Below are 22,436 nucleotides of genomic sequence, written 5' to 3' on the forward strand. Positions count from 1 at the left end.
CAAATTTTTTCGCAATTGGAAAATGGATCAGTTGGCTTTCACCTTGGCTTTTGGCTTATTTTCAAGCTGCATAGAAAATCTGCATAGTATTAGAACTAATGAGCATCCCTAGTGCATATGTTATTGTCCAGCGCTGGAAAATCTTTGTGCTGGATAAGGCTGAGAGGGCAATCCTCACTGATTAGGTTGAGCAGTGAAGCAATCTCTGTTGTTAAAGGGACCGTCAGCAGACACAGTGGGTATGTATATAAGTATACCCACGAAACAGTATGTAGCAAGCACCTATGGAGGACCGAGGACAACTTGAGACGTGCTCTCCACTCCAGTCACCTGTGCACTGCAGGTATCTTCTCAAGTAGACGTTTCCAATGAGTCAGCACCGTCTTCCATAAAAAAGCTCTTTATTGGTATCAAAGCATAAAAGCAAGGAGATCAAGCAATCAGCGACAGCTCCGCTGTTTCGGGCAATCTGCCCTTTCTCAAGCTGTTAAAGCATGTACTCCACGCCTAAAGATGACCTGGTGTTCATTTATATAACACTCCAAAAGAGTCAGGTGACCATGTTGCGACCAATCCCTCGCGTGGGGCCACCGGCGGACCTGATGGGAAACTGTCAGCCTAATATTTAAATTACATACTCTCCCCACCCCTAATGGTATCAATATTCAGGTTGCCGCCCCCCGCTATATCTCAGCGAATCAAAAACAGCAGCCGCTTACGCTGCCATCGGCGCCATGGAAGGGCGGGCGCAGTGAGTCTCTCCGTCCCCCTCCTACTTACCAATAACAACACACGTGACCTACCACGCGTACTGTGACGCGACGCCGCTTGCCTCCACTCACAGCGGCAGTCGCGTCATCCTGTCTCTAGGCAACCGGACGCTCCGCTCTAGCAGGGAATATACACCCGGCCCACCTGCAGAACTCCGGCTGTCAGATAATAGTAATAATATAGGCAGAGGGACATTGAGTCACTCCCCGCACTCACCCACCACAGCATCGATAGACAGCGGTCCCAGGGACAAGGGGATTATGCCAGAGATCCCACACGCCAGATCATCGCACATGTCCACCTGTAATTACACAAATAGACATATATGTCTATATCACGAGAATAACAACAATGCATCTAGATACACGGTAGCAGGTCATATTCTTTGTTTAGACCCCCCTCCCCATCGTACCCAATTTTTTAATCCACATAGCCTCCTTTTTAAGGAGTAATTTATGCCGGTCCCCCCTACGCAAGCGCAGAGGTGCATGGTCAATTACCTGCACCTTCAACTGTGAAACGCCATGTCTGCATTCCTTAAAGTGACAGGCCACAGATTGATCCCTACTCTCACCCCTAATGGACGACTTATGTGAAGAAATTCTATCCCTGAGGGGCTGCGTGGTCTTTCCCACGTACCCTAACCCACAGGGACACTTAATAGAATATACAACATACGTGGAGTCACACGAGAAGTGACCTTTAATTTGAAACCTACGTCCACTAGAGGGATGTGTAAAGGTGTCCCCCCTTTTCACACTATTACACATGTGACAATGTTCCATTCCTACCAACCACCATATTTTCCTTTCCATAGGTATAGACAACTTTATCCCTGATGGTCGGGGGCCTGCGAAAAGACAAAACGGCGGGTATCTAAATTCCTGTACCTGAGGAAAAGATTCAGCAAGAATCCTCCAATGTTTACGTATAATTTGGCCAATTTGTTGGCTCTGACTATTATAGGTACTCACAAACGGGATTCTAGGTCCACTAATTTTCTTACTAGGAAGATTCCCCTTGCTTCTCTTTCTCTCTAGTAATCTCTCGGGGTACCCTCTTTTCTTGAATTTAATTCTCATCTGTTCTACCCTTTGTTCACACATTAGGGGATCAGCCACTATTCTCTCTACCCTCGCTTCCTGCCCAGAAGGGATGTTATCTTTGATATGTTGCGGATGGAAACTCTTAAACTCCAAAATCGAATTACGGTCAGTTGGCTTGGTGTACAGGTCTGTGAGCAAACGCTCCCCAGACCTGTACACCATGGTATCCAAAAATGGGACTCTCACAGGATCAACATGGGCCGTCAGCACAATAACCGGACACTTGTCTCTCAGTTCCTGAATGAACGCATATAATGCCGAACGTGGCCCCGCCCATATGCAAAAGATATCTATATAACGAAACCAGCATTTTGCATGCTGGTGAAAAAGGGCACTAGTATAAACAAAACTCTCCTTATACTGTCCCATAAATAAATTTGCATAGGACGGGGCCACGTTCGATCCCATAGCTGTTCCCCTTCGCTGCGCATAGAAGCGTCCTTCAAATAAGAAGTAATTTTTATGTAGAATAATCTGTAAAAGTGAGATAACAAATTTTCTCTGTGGGATGGTCAAGTCAGAATAAACCATAAGAAACCAGTCTACAGCCTCTACACCCCCATCGTGTGGGATGGAGGTGTAGAGGCTCTCAACATCCAAAGTAACCAACAGACAATCTGGCTCCAATGCTGGCAAACCCTTTAATTTTTCTAAGAATACATTAGTGTCTCGTAGGTAAGAGCCCAAAGAATGAACCAGGGGTTGTAGTATTCTATCAACAAACTGGGCCAGCGGGACAAACACTGAGTCTACCCCAGAAACGATAGGCCTCCCTGGGGATGCCTCTAAGCTTTTGTGGATTTTCGGTAGCGTATACAGGATGGGGGTTACAGGATGCTGTTTTGTAAGAAATCTACTACACTCTTCATCTATGATTTTCCTCTCCAAGGCATCATCAACAACTTTCTTAATAATTCCCTGAATATCAAACAGGGGATCCCTATCCAATCTAGTGTAAACTTTCTCATTAGATAATTGTTGTAGGATTTCTGAACGGTAGTAGTTGCTATTTAACACCACCACTGCTCCCCCCTTATCCGCTGGACGGATTGTAATCTCATCATTTCCCTGGAGAGTCTTGAGTGCTTCCCTCTCCCCCTTAGAAAGATTTGAAGTTATCTGAGGAGAGTCTCTTGAGCATCTGTCCTCCAGATGAAATAAGTCCTCCTTCATGGAGCGTCCGGTTGCCTAGAGACAGGATGACGCGACTGCCGCTGTGAGTGGAGGCAAGCGGCGTCGCGTCACAGTACGCGTGGTAGGTCACGTGTGTTGTTATTGGTAAGTAGGAGGGGGACGGAGAGACTCACTGCGCCCGCCCTTCCATGGCGCCGATGGCAGCGTAAGCGGCTGCTGTTTTTGATTCGCTGAGATATAGCGGGGGGCGGCAACCTGAATATTGATACCATTAGGGGTGGGGAGAGTATGTAATTTAAATATTAGGCTGACAGTTTCCCATCAGGTCCGCCGGTGGCCCCACGCGAGGGATTGGTCGCAACATGGTCACCTGACTCTTTTGGAGTGTTATATAAATGAACACCAGGTCATCTTTAGGTGTGGAGTACATGCTTTAACAGCTTGAGAAAGGGCAGATTGCCCGAAACAGCGGAGCTGTCGCTGATTGCTTGATCTCCTTGCTTTTATGCTTTGATACCAATAAAGAGCTTTTTTATGGAAGACGGTGCTGACTCATTGGAAACGTCTATAAGTATACCCACGTCTATTCGGTAAGAGGAATCTGTGGAATATGAAGCCTGTGGATCCTCTCTGTACATGCGCAGGCTTCTTCCTCCCCTCCACGCGTGAACTGCAATATAACCCTCTACAGAGGGAGGGGAGAGAAGCCGTGAAGACTGCGCATGCACAGATGACCCGCCGGCTTCCTATTCTGGGTCACAGCTTGACTTTGTCAAAGTCACCGATCCAATGTAATTGATAGTGGCCAGCAGTGGTATCCTCTGTGGTATCCTCCCATGAACTCTATTCTTCTTTAGTGTTTTACATATCGTAGATTAGCTAACATGGATGTTAGCATATGCCAGAGACTTTTGTCTTTAGCTGACACTCAAGGATTCTTCTTCACCTCATTGAGCATTCTGCGCTGTGCTCTTGCAGTCATCTTTACAGGACGGCCACTCCTAGGGAGAGTAGCAGCAGTGCTGAACTTCCTCCATGTATAGACAATTTGTCTTACCATAGACTGATGAACTGCAAGGATTTTGGAGATACTTTTATAACCCTTTCCAGATTTAAGCAAGTCAAAAATTCTTAATTGTAGAACTTCTGAGAGCTTTTTTTGTGGGAGGCATCATTCACAACAGTCAATGCTTCTTGGGAAAAGCAAACCCAAAACTGGCGTGTGTTTTTTATAGAGCAGGGCAGCTGTAACCAACACCTCCAATCTCATCTCATTGATTGGACTCCAGCTGGCTGACATCTCACTCCTATTAGCTCTTGAAGATGCAATTAGTCTAGGGGTTCACACACTTTTCCACCTGCACTGTGAATGGTTACATGGTGTGTTCAATAAAAACATGGAAACATTTAATTATTTGTGTGTTATTAGTTTAAGCAGACTATGCTTGACTATTGTTGTGACTTAGATGAAGATCAGATTACATTTTATGACCAATATGTGCAGAAATCCATATAATTTCAAAGGGTTCACATACTTTTTCTTGCTATTGTATATACATAGCCGCGGTGTCTGCTCGGGGTCTCTTTAAAGGATATCTGAAGTTAGATTTAAAAAAACAAAATATAGATGCCTTAGAGAGGGAAGCCTGTAGCTAATCTTCTTCCATCCCTCTGTTCCTGCACTGAGACCCACAGGCTAGGAGCACACTAGGCAGAATTGTTAGCACTGCAGAAAACACATGCATTTTTGCCCATAGTTCAAGTCCATGGGCCTCATAAAAACGCATATACCTGCATTATACAATGTGCATTTTTAAAAACGCACAACTAGCTGTATATTTCTCAAAAATGCATGTAAAACGCTCATAAGGTATTTTAATAGAGACACAGAGAACAGCATTTTTATTATTGGGCATTTCCCAGCTGCACCGCTACAATGTAACTTTTTACATGTAAAAATAATATTTTTTTTCCCCCTGCCTTCACACACCGACTTTTTCACTGGGTTTTCTACAATAACACATCAATGCAATGGAAGGAAGAACACTGATCAATCTTCAATGCTACTGACTGTAAGGGCAGGGCAGGATATCACGAGCGCTGTAATAACAGCACAGGAGATATGGGCGCAGCTGGCGCCACCATAGACTGTAGAAATTACGGCTATAGCGGCGCTCAGTGAGTAGCTTCGGCGCCGTCAGAAGACGGAGGTGAAGTTACTTTTAAAACGCTGTAAGGCCAGAAACGCACTCGGAGCGATTTCTAATCTCTAGTGATTTAAAAAAGCTCTTGCTAATGCAATGCTATGGGGATTTTTATGAAATCACATCGCTCAAGTGGGATCACACCAACAGCATTACATTAGCAAAAGCTTTTCAAATCGCAAAGCGCTCAGAAAATCTCTCCTAGTGGGTTTCTGGCCTAATTCAGCCTCCAGCAATAGCTGGAAGCTGAATTACATCATTCCCTACCATCCACGTGGACCTGGAGGGGGAATACTAATTAATGCCACCAGGACTTGTGCAGCAGCAGGATAAGCCATATACCAGCTGTATACTGCGCCCAAGTCTCCTGGCGGCGATTTCATACTTATGCGGGTATCAGGTCACCAGACCTGCAGAAATGCTATCAAGCTGGAAAAGTTATCTACAGCAATAGCACCAGAACAAAAAGAATGTGCCAGAATGTATTAAATTCCTAGATTGTAATGGTCCTTTCACACTGAATCTGTTGAGTTCCAATGACAATATAATCACAGCCCAAGGAAATGCAATGATATTTCTATGGTACATTCATATCGGATGCAATGTAGCGGGACCCATCAGAGTAATGCACAGCAATGTGTATGGTTTACAGTGGCAGTGTAACATACTTTCATTGTACTGTGTGCTTACTTTCATTGTACTGTATGCTTCACTGTATGGTTGCATCGCACATCTATCATGCAATGCGACTTTTCGGGTCCGTTGGAGTGTGATCCAATTGCAATGCAAAGGGCATAGTGTGAAAAGAACCTAAAAGTTGATCCATGGACCTGTGTAACACTTTCTGTTTGTCCCTCTTGAATGCCCAACCAGGAGACCACCCGATCGTTGAAGTCGCATCTTAACGAGAAGGGCTGTATTCACCTGAGCTCGATGCACGATACAGTATAATATGGTAGGATATCATGCTGGGTACGCGTAATGCAATTGATCAGGAACAGTTTGGATATAGATAATGAGGACGGCCGACATTGGTAGAAAGTGAAGCATTCACAGAGTAGGGCACAGAGCTGTGCTCACATTGCTGGCTCCGTTGAGTTCCCCAGCGCTGCTCCATGCTCTGTACACACGCTGCTGCTACATCCAAAGTCAACTGTAGCAGGGAAAGAAAGGGGGCGGTGCGGTGAGTTGCAGGATGCCTGCAGATATTCTGGTGTCTCAACTTCTACCTGTCCCCAGACACTGCACCGATCTTGGTCTGAGGGGGGATTCTGGGCAGCTGTAATCCCCCCTGCGTTTGCCTATGCAAGTATACATCTTATATTGATTCCATTTACATCATTCGTTTCTCTGATGCAATCTTTAAAATAACCAGTAGGTGGCTCTCCAATACTATTTTGTAGGGCTGTTTCTACTCATTCATATGTCTGTATATCTAAAAGTATATACTGTATAATAATACAGTAATAGTGCTATATTTTTACAGTGCTTTTCTCCATGGGGACTCAAACTGCTGTTACCCTGCGTTCTGCAGTCTCAAGGGCTTGGGAAAAGAGGTGGGTTTTTAGCCTTTTCTTAAAGCTGTCCAGAAATGGGGCCTCTTACACTGATTGAGGAAGTGAGTTCTATAGGGTAGGGGCTGCATAGGAAAAGGCCCGAGCACCAAATAGTTTTAAGCGGCACGCTGTGATCTTTAGAGCCTCATACCACCGCCAGGCCCTCATCGCAGTGATCTGACTTTAAAGAGGAACTGTAACGACAAAACGGCCCCTGGGGGGTACTCACCTCGGGTGGGGGAAGCCTCAGGATCCTAATGAGGCTTCCCACGCCGTCCTGCGTCCCTCGGGGGTCTCGCTGTAGCCCTCCGTACAGCGGTGACGCAATATTTACCTTCCTGGCTCCTGCGCAGGCGCTCTGATGGCTGTCGGCGCCGAAGTAGGCGGAAATACCCGATCGCCGTCGGGTCTGCTCTACTGCACAGGCGCAAGTTTCCGGCGCCTGCGCAGTAGAGCGGACCCGACGGAGATCGGGTATTTCCGTCTATTTCCGTGCCGAAAGTCGCCACAGCGCCCCCGCTGGAGCCAGCAAAGGTAAATATTGAACTGACAGTCGGCACAGTCGCCGGCTGTTCGGAGGGCTGCGGCGAGACCCCCGTGGGACAGAGGACGGCGTGGGAAGCCTCATTAGGATCCTGAGGCTTCCCCCACCCGAGGTGAGTACCCCCCAGGGGATGTTTTTCATGTTACAGAGTCTCTTTAATGTTAAAGAAGTCTTTGGGTCTCATCTGAACGCTTCAGAAGTACTTGGATCTTTGAGAACCTCCGAAGATGAGCGGCTTGCGCAAGCACAGTATGGAGCCATTTGTTTTCGGAAGTACTCTGAGACTCGAAGACTTCTGAAGCCTTCCGAGGAGACATAGTGGGAAATTTGAACGGGGCAGCAGGAAAAGGAGGAGACCAAGAGAGGTCCGGGAAGGCTCTATAGGATATAGAGCCTTCCCTCTTCTTAAAGTGGACCCAAATTAAAAATACAAGATTTCAGAAATAAAATCTATTTTCTAAATTATAATAATAAATAGCAGCCTTTTTTCAGCTGCATGTTGAAAAATCTAAAATAATTTACATTTATAGGAGGAACCCCTCCCTTCCTTTCATATTGCCGGAACAGAATCCGGCAAACTGGTGGAGTAGATGGTGTCCAGCAAAGGAGGAATTGCTAATGGCTGCCACCTGTATACCCCTAGTTATGAAAAGAGAAGGGTGAAAAGCATGCACTGAACTCCTCAAAAGGCTTGAAGGAGTGTTTATTTATCTTTGTATGTGTCAGAGTGGTGCAACTAAATATTTTGAATGAAAAAAATGTTTGGTTTGGGTCCGCTTTAAGTGAGTATGCAGCTTTTTATAATTTAAGTAGCTACAGGCAGGGCAGGCCTAATCTATACTGGAGCCCCAGTGCAAAATTACCCTAGGGAGGCCCTGACACCCCCAGCTCTCCCCCTGCTTCAAGAATGTCCTCCTCGGGGCCCCTGCAAAGTTGGTCCATCCATGCTTGCGTCTTCATCCATCGTTCTTTACTGGCTGCATCTTCTCAGTGACCCGGCGCATGTTATTACACAATAACATGTGCGGGGTCAATGAGAAGCGGCAGCCAGCGAGGATGGGAGATGGGAGCACGGGCAGACCAGTGCGGGACAGGTGACTTGATATTGCTGACATGCTTGAAGCAGGGGGAGAGCTGGGAGGGCCCGGCAGCACTTGGGGGCCTTGGGGTAATTGTCCCCCTTGCCTCAATGGGAATGCCAGTCCTGGCTAAAGGTATCCTTTAAACAATCACATTTAAAAACATTTGTAAGACGTGTTGCTATCTGCTTCATCAGTAGATGTTATTTTAGCAGTCTTTAGTATTTTGCAGGGGAAACGAGCGCATTCCATCCTCAGTCTGTAATATTCATAAGGCTTTTTCTACATAGTTGTGTATGCTACAGGTGAAATGCATACGCCTTCTTCCATAGCTAACTACACGATGCTGCCTGTACTTATGCTCTTTACTGAAAATTCAATGCATGTAAAAGATAAAAAAAATACAGATATGTAAAATAAAGATACATGTAACAGTTGTTTGCAAAGGACATGCCCCTGATATTAATCTACAATATCAGATCATATTGTACACACTGAACGCATCCGCAGGATATACCATATCTGCATGCTGATTAAAATACGGCATGATATATTTCATTGGCATTAATAGCAGATCTGAAGATGAGGTCATTTTACAAATGTACTATTTTCTTGAGGTCACCTTAGCCATCTGACAATGTGCTGAGCGTAAATTAAAGGAAACATAATAGAAGGAAATTGGGCTCATTAACAGTAATGATCTTTTAGGCTCTTAGGCCAACTATCATTATAATTTTGCATGTTATTGCATGTCACTCAAAAAATGAGTATTCAAAAAAGCCAGAAGCATTTATATATCAGCTTCGCTATCTGCAATCAAAGGCACCATTCATTAGGAAGTACACAGACAATGCTGGGAAATGGAAGAGGATATACTGAAATATAAGACTTTTTAATTGTGTTCTTGATTAATAATACTGCATATAAACATTTAGTTAACATACTTTGGCCTTTTGTGTCATTGGGATAATACCTGCAATGGAAATTAATTCTGCATTAAAAAGCCTTACTATATTTAATGTAACACCTCAACGATGATAAGGCTTGGAGTTCCCAGCAGTTATCATAAGACTGCTCTCGCTAGAAGGTTTGGTGGGGAAGATAATCTGCACACCAGAAGCTGTGGATTTCTGCTTTCCAGCAGTGTTTCATGCAGTGGAGATGGGTCAAAATAAAAAAAAAAGAACACTCTGATTAGGAAAGTAGACCTCACATAAACAGAGGGGAATCAAATAAACCACTTCAAAGCCTAACTCTTATCTACATAGCTTTCTACATTCTTTCTGCCTGTTAATTTCCTTACTGGTTTCCAGATATCACCCCAAGCACAACCTCTGTTTTTACACAACCTTCTTCTGTCCTCCACTAGAAGCAACTCTTCATATTTGCATACACAAAACTTCTCGAGAGCCTCTCAGTTCCTCAGGGATTTCCTTCCAAAACACATTAATCATTCGCAAACCCTTTGTAATGCTGGGGCTCATACTTTCTGACCACCCAGCACTAGCGTCGTGACGGGAGTGCGGGGGATGCGACCTGCACCAGGTGGGGTGACCCCAGCCGCCCTAGAGGGGGTGCGCTCAGGGCATGGGCGTCCGCACTTTATGGCAAAAATTGGCGGCTGCCTCCTCCTGGCCGCCCTCTGCCCCCCCCCCCCCCCCCCCGGCCGGCGCTGCCCCCCCTCTTCCCTTCCACCCACGTCCAGACCTCGATCAGGTGGCGACCAATAGTGTGGGCGCTAGGACCTAGCACACCGCACTGATATGCGGAAGCGTCATCTTACTGGTTGGGTCGCCCGCTGATTGAGGTTTGACTGATGCTACAAGGTAGGTGGGGGGAGCGGCGGCTAGAGGGGGGGTCCCTGTCACTCACTACCTAAATGGGGGTCCCTGTCACTCACTAGCTAAACGGGGCTCCTTGTCACTCACTAGCTAAACGGGGGTCCCTGTCACTCACTAGCTATACGGGGGTCCCTGTCACTCACTAGCTAAATGGGGGTCCCTGTCACTCACTAGCTAAATGGGGGTCCCTGTCACTCACTAGCTAAATGGGGGTCCCTGTCACTCACTATCTAACGGGGGGTCCCTGTTACTAGCTAAATGGGGGTCCCTGTCACTCACTAGCTAAACGGGGTCCCTGTCACTCACTAGCTAAACGGGGGTCCCTGTCACTCACTAGCTAAATGGAGGCCCCGTCACTCACTACCTAAATGGAGGGCCCGTCACTCACTACCTAAATGGGGGGCCCGTCACTACCTAAATGGGAGACCCTGTCACTCACTACCTAAATGGGGGGCCCGTCACTCACTAACTAAATAGGAGGCCCTGTCACTCACTACCTAAATGGGGGGCCCTGTCACTCACTACCTAAATTGGGGGCGCCTGTCACTCACTACCTAAATTGGGGGCGCCTGTCACTCACTACCTAAATTGGGGGGATTCCTGGCACTACCTAAACTATCCAGGCCAGCCAGCCCAGCATCACTGTCAAAAAGGCCACAGCATCAGCACCAGTCAGGCCAGCATTACCGCCAGCCAGGTCACAGCATCACTGCCAACCAAAGCTAAAATATCCGCACCGGGTGTCAAACATTCCAGCTACGCCACTGCCACCCAGCACAACAAGGCTAAGAGCTGGATAATGGAAGAGGTTACACAGGCTGCCCAGAGCAACTGCAGCTCTGGGCTTCCGATATCGCTACAAATAAAACACAATGGCAGCGCAGTGCGGTGTGCGCTGCCTTAGTTCGCACTGTACTGCCTTAGCGATAGCAAGTATTCAGACAGGTACAAGACCGGACTATAGATTGGAGTGTAACTAGTAGCAGCCGTAGCTCACAGTCACGTCCACGGAAGCAGAGCAAGCTGGCTAGCAACATTCACCAGCAAGCATCCACCCAGGCAAGACTACAGGATAGAACGTAACTAATAGCAACTGCAGCCTATAGTTACGTTTCCAGAAACTAGAGTAGCAGAAATACTACCAGTCACCAACGTGGTGATGGCAGAATCCAAGCTATCTGAATAATGGACTTCACTGATCCACTGTGGATGCAGCGAACGGCCATCAAGCATGGAACTAGGCAATACACAATAAACAAATAAAATAATAAATAAGAAAGATAACAAACAGCTCAACTAACGAATACATATATATTAGCAAGTCTGCATATATATTTATCAAGAACTAGCTAAAGCACAAGTAATAAGGTCGCATAGAACTACAATAACAGAACTATACAGAGTAACAAGGTGCCCAGTAGATCAGTGTACTGACCACTATGACGGGCGGGGTATAAAATGGGAGGCAGACTTTTATGCTGGCATCAGCCAATGGACGCAGGTATGCAAATCTCCACACAGCTGAATGGTAATCACTCAATCCTGAATCTGGCTTGATTACCATTTGCTAGCTGGCTGTGAATGCAAAGGACCCCCATAAGAAATACATGCAGAATTATGTAACAACATGCATGCAGGAAATCCAGGGCTACCTGGCTGCAGCTCAGCTGCAACAAGCAATTGGTGGAATGATGACAGCATCCTGAGCTGCCCAGAACTGCAGAGCGATTGCAAATGACAATGAGACCCATTGCAAATGCACAAGCGAATGCAAGCAGATAAGCCAGCACTGTCCGTTTGCAGCTCCACTGCAACGGACAGAATACGCTACAGGAGGGATCCTTACAGTACCCCCTCCTTTAAAGGCGGATTCCAGACGCCTATAGAAACTGGCATAATTCTCCTGAACCACTCAAACCAGAAAATCAGATGTAGAAAATCCAGCAAACTGATCTGACTGATAACTCATGAAGGTCGGGACAGCCCGACAAGAGCAAATTCCAGAATCAGGCACACCGAGACTGAACCAATCGGAACCAGAACCTCCAGAACCATGCCCATCAGCACTATAAGCCCCAGTGTGATACCCATCAGAACTGTGATTTTCAGGAAAAAGCCCCCTGAAACTCTGAGCGTATCACCTTCCAGGGACTGTCCAAAAATGCCAAACCTTTTAATGCAATGCCCACCGGAACTGTCCTTTCCAACGCAGTACCCACTGTCGAACCAGTCCAAGGCACCAGGACAAGTTTCCTCAGAAAAAAAAAACAAGGAGCAGAGGTGCCTGGCTCTTCTACTGACCACATATGCTATTGCTCCGTTGTTATTGCCTGATGAAGCGGGATCAAACCTGCGAAACGCGTTGCATATTTGGAGTTCATAAATAAAATATATTGACTGTGTTTACTACAGTCGTCGTGTGTCTACTTGGAGGAGGTAAGTCCACCACTACCTCCTCTATTTACCAAGAATTTGGTTTTTAAGCTCATTTAGCTTCCTTTTATCCTTTTGGCGCCTCTGTTCTCCTGCATAAAGTTTCCTCAGAAATCTCCCAGAACACTTTGAAGGTCCATAGAGATCCCAAGAGGTTAACGCCCTTTAGGCTCACATGGAGAACTATCAAGAACCCCTATGGAACCTAGGGCAATACCAGAGTCAGGGTTACAAAGACAAACATCGAGATTCAGGGCTTTTAGGGACCAAAACCATCCCTGGGCATGCAGGCAGACTGGCAAAATCAGAACATATCACCACTAAGGAAGCACCTGAGTACGCTGACACATAAGACACACTTGAGCATTCTGGCACACAGAGCACATCTGGGCACACGGGCACAAGAGAAACTACTGGGCACGTCAAGGAACTGCGGACCTCAGAGTCAGTCACGATAGGACTGAAACCAGGACTAGCCAAAAAATTATCATGATTAGACTTTTCAGCTACTGGACTCTCACTAAAGAATACAGAATCAGACTTAGGGGTTACTGATTCCACCAAGGTTATTAACAAGTCATGTTCAGGGGCATTAACAGGACAGGACAAATCTTGTGATGTATGCACTGAACTAGATAGAGTCTCCACAACTTCCTCTGAACTGGACAGAGACTCATCGCCAACTACACTGGATTGGAGCTCCAAAAGAGCTGCAAAAGAAGTCAGTATTGCAGCAACCCCCACTGAACTGGGCAAGACTGAGAAACTCACTGGACAGGAAGGGGACTCTGGAACCCCTGCTACACTGGACAGAGAACCAGAATTTTCCAAGATACTAGGCATGATTTCAGGAACACTCACGGAAGCAGAGCAAGCTGGCTAACAGTCACCAGCAAGCATCCACCCAGGCAAGACTACAAGATAGAACGTAACTAATAGCAACTGCAGCCTATAGTTACGTTCCCAGAAACTAGAGTAGCAGAAATACTACCAGTCACCAACGTGGTGATGGCAGAATCCAAGCTATCTGGATAATCAACTTCACTGACCCACCGCGGATGCAGCGAACGTCCATCAAGCATAGAACTAGGCAATACACAATGATAAGAAAAATAACAGCTCAACTAACGGATAAATATATATTAGCAAGTCTGCATATATATTTATCAAGAACTAGCTAAAGCACAAGTAATAAGGTCGCATAGAACTACAATAACAGAACTATACAGAGTAACAAGGTGCTCAGTAGATCAGCGTACTGACCATTATGACGGGCGGGGTATAAAATGGGAGGCAGACTTTTATGCTGGCATCAGCCAATGGACGCAGGTATACAATCTCCACACAGCTGAATCACTCAATCCTGATCTGGCTTGATTACCATTTGCTAGCTGGCTGTGAATGCAAATGACCCCCATAAGAAATACATGCAGAATTATGTAACAACATGCATGCAGGAAATCCAGGGTTATCTGGCCCCGGCTCAGCTGCAACAAGCAATTGGTAGAATGATGACAGCATCCTGAGCTTCCCAGAACTGCAGAGTGATTGCAAATGACAATGAGACCCATTGCAAATGCACAACCCGAATGCAAGCAAATAAGCCAGAACTGTCCGTTTGCAGCTCCACTGCAATGGACAGAATACGCTACAGAAGGGATCCTTACACCCTTGCAACCTTAAAGGGCACGCTTAAAATTCACCTTTCCAGAAAAGCACATCATCTAACCCAGGTCATTCTACTTCAGCCTCTGGCTAGCTCTGCTTCTTGCAGAATATGACCCATCACACACAACTCATATCTCTTATTTCTTTAAATTGTAAGGATACATCGGCAGGATTGTATCCCTTTTGTTTCTTTTCAACTTGCTGTAGATTTTGTTAGTCACAGTATATTACCAGTAGTCACTGTGACATTTATGTTGTCTACCGACTGTATTATGTACTAATGCATGTATTTGTATTATGTATGAATGCATGTATTTTTATGTTCCATTTTTGTTTCCTAAGCCTTGGACCCACTCGCAGCTATAAAAAAAAAATCACAATCTTCAAGTGGGATGACACACATAGCCAGGGCCTTTTTAGGTATAGGCCAATCAGGCATATGCCTAGGGGTGACACCAAAAGGAGAGGGCACCACAGAGTTATTCTTAGTGCAGAGTTTTCTTATCTTATACACAACTGCTGGGTCCATTAAGAAAGTGATGAATGAAATCTTAAAGAGACTCTGTAACTTAAAAAAAAATAAAAAAAAACTGACTTGTACGATTTGAACTATAAACCCATAATTTCCAGACTAAAGAGAGACTTATCACTATGGAACCTTTCGGCTGTCTCTTGGACTGGTAGAGTGCAGGCAGTCTGTATGAATCTTCTTCCTCGTATTCTATATCTCTTCTGTATCCTCCCAGTCATGTCATGGTCACACAGAAAACATTGAAAGATTTACAAACAGCAATTTTTAAATTTATTAGCAATAATAAAAAAAGTTGCATAGCGCGCACGATTATGCACTGGAACAGAACAAGAGATGGCTTGGGAGTGCCCAACCTTCTAAAGTACTACAAGGCTGCTCAAATAGCACAGTTAGCTCAAATGCATTCTAAATGTAATCCTCCCTTATGGGCACAGCTGGAAACTGACCTATTAGTTCCACATACTCTCCCTGCTTTACAATGGTCCTTAGCTCACCTACCACCCTCAGTGAAACTCACTTCCCCCTTATCAGCACACTCATTGTCCATATGGCGGTCCCTCAGGTTCAAAAAGAATTTGCAAACTAAAGTCCCATTGCTCCTTCCACTTTATGGCAAGCCTATGTTTTTCCCAGGATTAGACCTATCCTCCTTCAGATGGTGAAAGACCAAGGGATTTACACATTTACACATTAGTCCCAAGAATACTCCTGTTCCACAACGTACATCCACAACGAAGCATGGTGCGATCGCTGACCATTAGAGGGAGGCCTAGTTTCATTATTATACTCCACCCTCTCACAACCTTTGGAGTTTCATAAACTAAAACCTATACTAGCTTGGGAAGTAGACCTTGGAGTAACTCTTACGCCGGAAAGATGGTGAAAGTGTTGTATCACCCTCACAAAGGGCAGTAACTACTTTTCTTATATTGAGACTAATTATAAGCTTCTCCATAGAACATATATCACTCCTTTTAAATTGCACAATATTGACCCTACTAAACCAGAACTATGCTTTCGAAATTGTGGAAGAGTAGGAGACATATCCCACATCTGGTGGTTCTGCCCAGTAGCACAAAACTTCTGGGCTGACATAACTTTGTTAATTAACACAGCACTGGAGACCTCTTTAGGCCCCGATCCTTGTTTGCTTCTACTTGGCGATAAGCCTCCCGGGTGGAGACACCCACATCACCGCTTAGCCCAACACATAGCCAAGGCCGCCAGATCACATATAGCCAGACAATGGCTACAACCTACATTATCCTACCTGATAACATTATTCTTGATATTATGATTTCCGAAAGATTACTCGCAATCACTAACAATACTTTTGACACTTTTATAAAAACTTGGCAGCCTTGGCTATCTGCAAGTAATCTACTAGGTCTCTGCTCCTGTGCCTTCACACAATAATTCTTGAGTTGTCTATTATATATATAAATATTGATTATGCTGACCTCGCTTGTCCATCAAGTTACAAAATGCAGTATTATATTGGATGCGACTGCTTTCCTGGTACCCCTGTTTTGTTATGTTTTCTGTACTACATTGTTTTCATAGCATAGTCCCCCTGGGGACGATATATTTGCTGTATTGTTATCCTTTGATTCAATTCATTTAATAAAACTCTTTTGAAAATTAAAAAAAAACAACCTCTGGGGGGTACTTACCTCTGGAGAGGGAAGCCTCAGGGTCCCATTGAGACTTCCCTGACCTCTAAAGACAGCAGGAATCCGGTGCTGGCTCCCCCGAATCTCTCCACCCCCCCTTCCTCTTACCGACAAGCATGACAAGCCAAGATTTTATTACTTCTCGTTCTCCGGAATCCAGCGCAGGCGCAGTAGCGGCTCTTCATTTGGGAAAGGTGGAAATAGCTGAACCCGATCGTATCAGCTCTACTGCGCAGGCGCAAAGGACACGGTCCTGTGCAGTAGAGCGGATCCGTTCCAGTTCGGCTATTTCCGCCTTAACCTGAACAGAAAGCCACTAGTGTGCCTGCATAGGATCGCGGTAGGTAAATATTTACCTCGCCGCAGTTCGGGGGACCCGTGCAATTGAACGGAGTGAAGGAGAAGGACGGAGGAAGCCTCATTAGGATCCAGAGGCTTCCCCCTCCCGAGGTAAGTATCCCCCAGAGTGTTTTTTTTCCATTATGCTGGGAATACACGGTTCACTTTTGTAGTAGATAGATAGGTTCGATACATAATTTCCGACATGTCCAACCACCGTTCAATCATTGTGCCGCTCGATTTGTCATTGAAGTGAATGAAAAAAGATAAGAAAAAAGAGTGGAAGATAAGAGAATCGAGTGGGGGGTCGAGCGGCAAAATCGATTGAGCGGAGAATCGAGCGGAAAAAACAACCGCATGTATGCTAAGCATTACAGTACCTCTTTAACACCTAAATGGATACTGCAGATTAGCATAGCAAGAGCGGTCTGAATAGCATAACAGTGATATAGCAGGTACTATTAAAGTGCTAATTAAGCAGTAATTGTATTAGATGGTCTATATTGATTAAGGTAACTCTTCTTCATTTCTAGAACAATATTTTGTCTTGTAAAGACTCAGGCTGTACACAGACAATATGTGTTTTTTTTATAAAGTACATGCAAACTCCTCACAACAGTAATAGACAGGGTTTATGTGGGTATCTTTGAGGCTGCATTCACAGTGGGACATTGCGGAGCTGCGTTATAAAGTCTTATAACTCAGCTTACTGCACTGCAATACTAATCCTATGGGACGTTCACAGTGTGACGTAAGCGCCGCATTGTACTGCATAGCGTTATGGTAACGAACTGCTTGCAGTGTGTTACTTCTACAGTAAAAGCACATGTTACCAGGTACAGGAAAGCATACTTTCATTGCCTGTAGGCTTTACAGTATCTACTGTATGCAATGGTAAGGAATCGTTAATCTGCGTTACCACCTTTTTTTTGCGTTGCGTTGTAATGCTGTGTTGTGACTTTAACGTCGCACTACAACGCAAGTCCCACTGTGAATGCAGCCTTAATGCACATTCTTCCTTGTGGGTGTAGGGAAGGAGGGGGGCACAAAACATGATTTGTCTAAGGCACCAAAATACCAAGAAACATACCAGCACATAGCATTACATTAGTAAGAGCTTTTCAAATCACAAGCACTTAGAAAAACATTGGTTGTGGGTCCCAGGGCTAACTCTGTACAGCACCCCTGAAGATGATGGCGCCATATAAATCAATCATAATATACTGGGAAATACCCAAGGGATTGAATAAGTCATTATATATTACTCTGTGGGGAAAAAAATTGGAGCAGTTTTTCTAGATTGCAAAATTGCAAATTACAGTGCACATGTAGACTATTGATGTAATGAAAGTCCTAGTGTGAATCATCATGAATGCACTACAGATGTCCTGGAAATGTTTATCTTATGTGTCATGGATTACACCAAAGATTTTCATAATGTGAGCTGCAAAGAGGTTATAAAAGCATTTGCATATTCATGGGAAAGTTTTTATGTGCACATCAACATAGCCATCATTGTTCAAATGAAGGCCATGCTGACCCTGGAATTTTATGCTTACATATTCAAAAGCTAGCAATGGTAGTAAGTTCACAATGAAAGTGATATTTCTCCATCTGCATTGCCTCTGAAGTGCTGTGGCTTTTTTCACATCAGGAAACGCATGCTGGAGCCAATCTCCTGCGCGCATTGAATGGCCTGCAGCGTTGATTAGAGGTGGTAGTTATAATTCACCCGATGAGAAAACGTTTGCTCCCGACTATTAAAAGTTCCCAGGTGCGTCGAGCCGCAACGCACCAAAACGCAACGTCAGATGTGAAAGGTAAAATGAAAGTCTATGGACTTTCTTTTTATCTTGGTTAACGCAAAGTATTAACTTTGCGTCAAAAACTCAAAAAATGAGCTCCGGTGTGAAAGAGCCCTGTGAGGTAAATCTACTAGCAGACTTCACTGAAAGACTTGCTGACTACTGTGGATCTCATGAGAGTCACGTGACTGGCTTAGCAGTCACCTGAAACATTCATGGGGAGGGGGAAAGGGCTTACAGAAGAACTGTAGTGAAAATAGCACAATGAATAAAATTTCTTATCTTTTGACAATTTCCATCTAAAAAGTATTTAGTCAGTGCTTGCCCAATGTAAAATCGTTCCTCTCCCTGATTTACATTCTGAAATGTATCACAGGTGGTGACATCATAAAGGGGTAGATATAGTAACATGCACAGGACAGCCACGTTGTCTCACTGAGGGAGTGCAATTGCCAAAGCAGAAGTAGAATTTCCAAAAGGCAGAAGAAAGGGCCTTGCACATCCCTTATAAAACTTCACTTTTATTTGTATCAAGTAAAAAAGACATACTTTACATATCCAAGAAATTCAATCAAGAGAGGTACAGGCAGGTAGGGAGGTCGACAGCCGTTTCGCGCCAGTTAAATGCAGTGGCGCATCATCAGGACAACCCCCCTTGTGTAAAATCTCCCCTTATATAGACACTTACCCCTGCAAATGTGGAGCAGCTGTTCCCAATTGCCCAGAATCGCGTCCTCCGCCTATGGAGCGCACGCTGCAATACAGACAGGCACCATACCCTGGTGCTTCCGCCTGGTGGGACGCACAGCCCGTAAACGTCACTTCCGGCAAGCCTCTCATAGCCATACCATGGTGATTCCGCTTAGTGGAACGCATAACCCGTACGCGTCACTTCCGACAAGCTCCTCATAGCGTGTTACGTCAAACTAATGCGACCGTAATGGCGCATCAGCCTAAAAACCGCATGCCCTCCCGAGAATATCCACCAGAGGGCAAAAAGTGTTACTGGCTGGGGTTTAGGCAAAAGGACATCTGCTGCCATCAAGTGGCCAAATATTTAAAGGCTTCAAATTTGTATATAACCATTTCATAGGCAGATGGACAATTTTGACACAACTGCTCCACCTACATGCCGCAGTATTACATAAGATAGTGAACAGATTAGTTACACTATCAATAACAATCAATTAATTAGTTAAATTTTAATATTCAGCTATAGTCCATCCCCATGGGGGAGAGCAATCTCATTTTATATAAATCTTCATTGAGATACCGTTTCATTGTATACTCACCACCCAGAGGGACGGACTCACTAGCAGAAATCTGGCATGTATCTGCAGGGGCAAATTCAACAGTGAGTACATTAAAAACCTTCCTATAGGGAGATAACAAAAGTCAGGATACTAAAATCATTTAAAATAAAATAAAAATAGAAATCTCAGATGAATACGGCTAAATTATTCTTTTCATTTAAGCCTAAAGGTCCTACCGCATCAAAATATGAAATCCAATGGCTTTCCCTCTGCAAAAGCTTGCGATGCCAATCCCCACCCCTCCTGTCACGTCTCACCTGTTCTAAGCCCAAGAATCTCAACTTTGTTACATCACTGTTGTGAACCTCGCGCATATGCTCAATCACCCTTGGGCACCCTTCCCCGCTATGTACGGACCTGCAATGGGCCTGGTAACGATCCTTGAGCATATTCGTGGTTTCACCCACATAAATACGCTGACAGGGGCAAACTAGTGCATATACCAGGCCTCGGGTACGACAGTTAATGAACTGTCTGATCCTGCACGTCCGTCCAAAGCGAGAGAAGGTATCGCCCAATTCCACCAATTTTTTCTAATTGATTGTTTAATAGATTGGAACATTGGTGAATATGAAAAATGCATATAAAATCTCTCTTGGGGATTGGTCTGGCCACTTTTTCTCTTATGTTTTAATAATAAGGCTCTATCCTTTCCAGCTGCCCTTGCAAATGCTTGCCGGATCATTTTTAATTGATATCCTCTTTGCTGTAATCTAACTACAAGGTCCTCAGACTGTACAAGGAAGTCTTCCCATGAACTTGCATTCCTCCGAAGTCTGAGGAACTGTCCATAGGGGACCCCCCTGAGAGTAGAGGCAGGGTGATAGCTTGTTGCACTTAATAAGGAATTAACCGCCGTCTGCTTCCTATAGGTTTTAGTTAGTATCACCCCCTCCCTCACCTCTATATCTAGATCTAAGAATTGTAAACGTTGGTCACCCCAAGAATGAGTGAACTGCATGTTAACATCGTTAGACCCAAGGTATTCCATGAATTCATCAAATTGCTCTCGTTGCCCCTCCCACACGATCAAAATATCATCAATATAGCGGATCCAGAGTTTGATCCGCTCCAGGAACCCATTCCTCGATGAATAAATATGATCCGCCTCCCAGTGGCCCATGAAGAGGCCGGCATAGGTGGGGGCCACCGGGCTCCCCATTGCCGTGCCGACCTCCTGATGGTACCACTGTCGGTCAAAGAGGAATGAGTTCCTGGTGAGGACAAACTCCAGACCCGCCAACACAAACCACTGTAGAGCATCCTCCTCTATCAATTCAGGTATAAAGGTCTTGATGGCTCTTAGACCATCTACATGGCAAATACGACTATATAGCGAAACCACATCTATTGATACCAGATGATATCCTGGTTGCCATTCAAAAGTTCCCAAGACGTTCAAGACCTCTGTGGTATCCCCTACATATGATGGTAAAGATCTCAATAGGGGTCTTAACTGGAAATCTACAAACTGAGATAGTGACTCCGTCAGTGATCCAATGGCTGAAACGATAGGTCGGCCCGGTGGGTTATCCAAGGTCTTATGTATTTTCGGAATACAGTACCACACCGGGCTGCGGGGATATTGAGGAAGCAGTTTGTTTGCCACAGTTCTGTCTATAGCACCATCCATGACACCTTTAAGGAGAAGCTTTTTCAACTCATTAGTGTATTGTAATGTAGGATCACTAGGTAATTTAGAATATGTGGATCTATCCTCTAGTTGACGCAAACATTCTCTTTGATATTGCTCGGTTGACATTATTACTACCCCTCCCCCCTTATCTGCTTCCTTAATGGTTAGATCTGTCCTGGACTGCAGCCATCTCAAAGCTTCCCTCTCTTGGCCAGACAGATTAACAGCATCTTTAGGGTAACTTAATGATTTACAGGTGGTGACATCTTTAGTCCTGCCATGCGATCTTTGTATAATGTTCATTTCTGATGCTAGGTACACACGATTGTGTTTTTTCAGTTGATTTTCCGTGCGATCGATTTCCGATTCGATTCTCTTCTCTTTTCTTATCTATTTCCATTCACTTATATGAGAAAACGATCTACAATAAGATCCGACATGTCAGAAATTATCTATCGAACCATCTAACACAAAGTTGTATGGCGTGTACCTAGTATCAGAGTTCTATGCACAGAGATATTGCTTGCTTGGCAGTTGGAAACACCGGTTATTTCCCACAATGCAACAAGGTTCACATGCAAGATACTGTCACATCACACTGTGGGAGGGGTTTCACAACAAATCAGCTATAAATATGTCCCTGATGATCTATTTGAGAAAATGAATATTTCTTGTGGGAAAGGGGGTTGAGATGCTCATTGATTTCAGGAGGCAGAGCACCACCCCTCGTCCGATCTATATAGACGGGTCTGAAGTTCAAAGAGTATCCAGTGTCAGCCTCCTGGGCACAACGATCTCCGAG

The 22,436-nt window shown here is 44.9% G+C and overlaps 1 long non-coding RNA gene across 1 annotated transcript in view; it reads right to left on the reverse strand.

The window, feature by feature from the left end:
- Positions 1-384: 384 nt before the first annotated feature.
- LOC137503783 (uncharacterized) overlaps positions 385-22,436 on the reverse strand; it is a 96,981-nt gene continuing 74,929 nt past the window's right edge. Inside the window, exon 2 of the long non-coding RNA XR_011019329.1 lies at positions 385-1,072. This is a non-coding gene — a long non-coding RNA (uncharacterized lncRNA). The remainder of the gene's footprint in view (positions 1,073-22,436) is intronic.

This window comes from Hyperolius riggenbachi, chromosome 4, assembly GCF_040937935.1.
Source record: "Hyperolius riggenbachi isolate aHypRig1 chromosome 4, aHypRig1.pri, whole genome shotgun sequence".
Lineage (NCBI taxonomy): Eukaryota > Metazoa > Chordata > Amphibia > Anura > Hyperoliidae > Hyperolius > Hyperolius riggenbachi.